The sequence below is a fragment of the Squalius cephalus genome, assembly GCF_949319135.1.
Source record: "Squalius cephalus genome assembly, chromosome: 6".
NCBI lineage: Eukaryota > Metazoa > Chordata > Actinopteri > Cypriniformes > Leuciscidae > Squalius > Squalius cephalus.
This window is the reverse complement of record NC_137127.1, coordinates 43,380,950-43,386,244: the sequence shown is the minus strand read 5'-3', so window position 1 is coordinate 43,386,244 and position 5,295 is coordinate 43,380,950. Positions and strand designations below refer to the sequence as shown.

Below are 5,295 nucleotides of genomic sequence, written 5' to 3'. Positions count from 1 at the left end.
TTTGAAAAAAGCAATTTAGATATTTTGTAAATTTATAAGTAATGCGTTACTTTACAAGTTACTTGAAAAAAGTAATCTGATTACGTAACCCGCGTTACTTGTAATGCCTTAACCCCAACACTGATTAAGTATTGAGCATGTTAAAGTGTTTCAAGCAGCATTTGTTGCATATGTTTATGTGTCACCTTGCTTAGCCCAATTATCATTTGATTGTGGAAACAAAGGTGAATGAAGTGTATATATTAAGTCGGTTATGTATTTGCACTTGCAAGTTTCCAATAAACAAGAGAAAGTAAGAGATGTAGGTGCGTTTGCCATCGCGGGGTGTGGGGTTTGACTGAATGAGTAGAAAATCATCAAGGCAGCTTCATTCAGTTTTAGTCTTTCTATCTAGAGACATGGTCATGAAGGACATCTGGGGATAAAATGTCTTCTTTTTTTTATGAAATGAAAAAGTTTTTCAATGTCACCTCAGTATTTCTCTATGAACACCTGCCCCGCCTCCACCTTACCTTTCTAGGCCACTACAAAGAGCAGCAGGGGCACTCCATCAGAGAGTAATCATGCGAAGTCTCCTGACTCCACAGAAGTAGGGATCTACAGTGCAGCTGTCAGCACTGGGAAAATGAAAGAGAGAGAGAATGAGACATGTACAAAAAGAGAGACTACGGCATATATGCATCATTTCTGCTTCTCTCTGAGATAAGCACTTTTACCGCACGTCTGTTACCCTCACAGTGAATGCTCTATCTATTTTTGTTAGCCCTTTCCATCTTCCTTCTCAGACCATGGTCAATTTTTCATGAAGATGCATTTAAAAGGAACTCTGTTAACAGCCGCACATGAATGCGCTGTATTCTTTTTCCAGAAAGACATGCTGCATTAGAGGATTCCTTAAAAAAAGGGACGGATATACTGTGTTAATGTAAAGGAATTCTCCTTATTGATTTTTTACATGTGTTTTCGCCGTATTTTGAATTGCTCATTGCATTGTTTTGTGTTTTAGAGTTAAAGGAAGTCTCTGTGAATTTAACAGAAAATGTTACTGACTCCTTTTCAGTTTTTCTGCAGAATTTTTTTTTTTTTTTTGCGTAGCTGTTGAAGATGCCCTTGAATGGCTTTTTCTCAAAAGTCTTCTTTTAAAACTTTTACAGTCTTTCAAAGGAGGATAAGGTCAGTTTGAGCTAAAATATTATTTAGTTTGCCTTGACTTTCTCTGTTTTAAAATGGACTAAATACCCTGCTGAAAAGACTATAGCTGCCAAACAGTTAAATATGTTAAGGCATTAGGTATCATGAATTAACAAAGCACAGTGCATTTCTATTGCTCATTGTTAATTCATGTTCGTTCATAATAAATTAACTAATGCTAATTTGTGCAATTTAGCTAGATAAGAAGCCTGGAAAGACAAGCTGAACAGCATCCAAAACATAACATGTGCTTTATATGCTGTTAAAGTCCGCCTGTGGTGAAAATCAAGCTTTTAAATGTTGTTATATATGTCTGTGTGGTGTTTTTAATATGCTTTAATAGGGTGACCAAACGTCCTGTTTTCCCAGGACATGTCCTGTTTTCACGTCCTGTCCTGGCCGTCCTGCCTGTTTTTTATAAAGTGATGAAAATGTCCTGGTTTTCATTATTTTTCATTGGGCCATTAAGCTTGTACTTTAAATACATGCTTGCCTTTGCACTCAAAACATATGAAACCGGCTTCGGCTTCGCCCCGTCTTGTTATAATCAGCGCGTTCCTCAATCCGCAGTGTGTGTGTGTGTTCATCTCAGCCTTATTGGTCTGTCACTACTCGTCAATGTCAGGTATTTTGAAATGACCAATCAAATCAAAGTAGGCGGACTTTATGTTCACAGAATTTTAGCAGCGTGACTCGACGGCGCTTCAGTTTCCCCTTCAGTTTACGGTCAAGTGCGAGATAAGATGTAAGTAGCTAACAGCGTAAAAAAACAAACAAATGTAAATTCACAAATGATTTACAGAGAAAATTCCTGTGTTTTCGTTTCGTTACACGGGATCCGTGTAAAGCAGAATGCATGAACTGCAAAGCTGGCACGTACGTGTCAGTGTCAAATAAAGGTGCTAGCGACCTAGAAGCCCACATAAAGAAAGTATAGGCTACAAGAGGATCAGGAGGATTGAAATTGTTTTTTTTTTACTGAAATAGTGTAGTAGATTTTTTATTTTAGAGTAGTAGATTTTTAACCTATGCTATGGCCATGAAAAGAAATAGTGTCATGTAAAAGGTGTTAAAAGCTAAACTTTTATTTATTTATTTTTTAATAGTATTCTATTGTTGCTGGCCAAACATTGAATGGAAAGGATGTATTACTTTATGTATTAAAGTACAATAACATAGTTGCAAGGTTGTGAATGCATTTGTCAAGTATTTTTTGATGCATTCACCCCCCAACCACGCCCCCACCCCTTAACCATGCCTCCCCAAACCATGCCCCGCCCATCAACCACGCCCCCGTCCTGTTTTCTGAAAACTAAAATATGGTCACCCTTTGCTTTAAGACAAACCATGTGCATTCATAAGTCAACACCATTGCTGAGTATTTTCTCCTTAAAACCGCAGTGAACCAAAGACAGTTTCAAAAATGTGGTTTGAAATCGCTGGTGTTTCTGACGTCACAAACTACACTGTAAAAACTAAAGGAGCCTCAAATATCCTGTCGGATACTCAAGGAACTTCAAAATGTAATTTAGGTGCCTCAAAGCTCTTTCTCCTATAGTAGGGTTACTGGATGAGCATTGACAATATTTGAGGTTCTTGCTGGAACTTATGGGATCCTTTAAGCACTTTGTATTTAGTTCAGAGGTTCTGGAGTCACCTTTTTATTACTATGAGACCTGGAAGTGCTTTGGGGGAATATAGAGGAACTTGAATGTGATAAAAGGGTTATTGGAAGATCTTTTAACATTTAAGTGGTTCCTGGAGGATCTCTTATGTTAAAGCCAGCATCTGGAGGAACTCAATGGTTCAGTGAGGCCAGAATGATATTATTATTATCCTATTATTACTTAAGTTTGATTCAGTATATATACCCAGGTGAAAAATACGTAGGCTACTAAAAAATGTACTTGAGTGTGTTTTTAGTAGGCCTTCAATACAAATATAACCTACTTTAATGCATTTTAATACATTTAACAGTAGCCTACGTCTTTTTCACCTGGGTAGCTTACATTTATTTAGTATAGGCCTATTTTATTGATTAATTTAAACCAATAACAAACAACACTAAATAATAATAATATTTAAAAAATCATGAATTATTATTGAATAAATAATAGTAATAAAATAATATTTTTTACTTCTTCATAAATTATTATTTGAAGAAGAAGAACCAGGAGGATAAAGGTTTTATTCAGTCACGAAACTGCTGCTATTCCTCTGCTGTCGTCACTTCAGTGATGCTCGCGCTGCTCGCGCGCAACAAAGCTCAGCTGATCGACGTCATCGAATTTGAAAGTAACGGCTCTCCTCATCAAAGCCTGCCGCATCTTCCGCCGTTTGTTCGGCTCTCCGTTACAAGGTTTGTAAACTCGACAAAGAAATATAAATACTCACTATATATTCGAACACACATATATATAAACTAAATGTATTATACATTACTACGTTTTTACAGTGTTTACCACTCGTTTATTGTACAGTAGGCCTATCTGGTATGAAGGTTTTAGCAGCGATGTTTTTTCTACGTTGATCTAATGACCAAATGGAAATTATTGACTTATTGTCTTGGATTGATTTAAAGTTAGTCATTCAATTCAACATATTCTGTACAACTGTGTCTTCAAATTGCTGATATAACCTACAGCCTAACTAATTTAGCTGATTCCTGCTGTCGTCATTGGTGTTTGTTATGAATAACAAAAGCAGGTTAATATAGTTTGGTCTGTTTTTGTTTAGCCTAACTTACTACAGGTGCCCTCATTCTCTCAAATACCATTTTGAATCAATTTAGTCGTCAATAAATATTGTGTAGTGAATAATCAGCTTTGTTATTTTGTTTCCCCAGAACAACCAGTACAATGTTTCAGTGGCAACATTGAATTACAGTAAGTACCTGCACCACATGCAAGTACTTTATTACTATGAACTTTCTCTGTGTGCAATTGTATTGTTTGACTGTGTACTTGTGTTTTTTAATCAGTTATTCTCTGAAAATCTTCTTCCCTCATGCTCTCAAATCTCATTCATGTTACATTCATGTAATATCACAGGTTTGGAGCCAATAATGCTATGCATTTTTTATAGGCTATACCTTAATCATATGCATTTGAATATAAGACATTTTGAACCCTGAATTATAACTTCAAGTTTGGTCTTTTTCGACAAAAAAAGGAAAAAGCTATTAAATGGCTTAATAAGACTTACCGGTACAACACAAACCATAACACATGAGTTGTGAATTCATTGATTATTTTTAGGATCTTTTCTGGGACATTTTTGGAGCTTAACCATTTTTACATAAATTGTTGCATTGAATTGAACTAGACAAGTGTGCATAAGAATGGTTTCATGAATGATTTACACAATTTTTTTCTGCTTGTGTTTCATGCAGTGAAAGCGAATGGTGACTGGGGTTGCATTATGCCTGAGATCTGCTTTTGGGTTCCACAGACAGAAAGTCAAACAGGTTTGGAACGTCACAAGGCTGAGGAAATTATTTAAATTTCACAACTATCACTTTAATAACCTTACTAACAGTAAATTTTGTACCTTGCAGGGATCTCGGTAAGCTGAAATACAAGTTTGAACAAGAATAAAAATCCTCCTGTAGACCTGAAAATCATTGAAGTGCCTGGACCATCCACCAGAAAAGAGGAAAAACAAACAGAAAATGAAGCTGATGCACCTTTTCACTTTTCTAACTCGTTAAGTACCTCACATGTCCCTTGTGAAGATTGTATTATTGTTTGCATTTTATGTTGCAGTGAGTAAAGGTGCGTCACATTTGTGAATTTTGTGAAATTACACAGGCAAAAAGGTCCATTGACCATTGTCAGCAGTGTAGCGTTGTAATGTATGAAGCACCACACAAAATTGCTGATCGTGTGGATTCTTATTAAAATGACTGAATTCACCAGTGAACATTCACAGAACAACAGATAATTTTACTACACCTTAACTCTGTTCAAATGGAAAATGTTTTCTGCTTGTTGTGACATAAGGAATACTGTTTCCGGGTCGAAGCCTCTACTTCTACTTCCTCTATCTTGTTTCTAGATATTGAGAATACTCAACAACCATTTATGGGAACTGTTGATTCAAGTC

The 5,295-nt window shown here is 36.1% G+C and overlaps 1 long non-coding RNA gene across 1 annotated transcript; it reads left to right on the top strand.

Annotated features, from left to right (window-relative positions):
* The first annotated feature begins 3,373 nt into the window (after positions 1-3,373).
* LOC307160718 lies at positions 3,374-5,050 on the top strand. Its single transcript, XR_013821617.1, has 4 exons — positions 3,374-3,550; positions 4,037-4,076; positions 4,583-4,657; positions 4,748-5,050. It is a non-coding gene; the product is annotated as an uncharacterized lncRNA (long non-coding RNA).
* Positions 5,051-5,295: the final 245 nt, after the last annotated feature.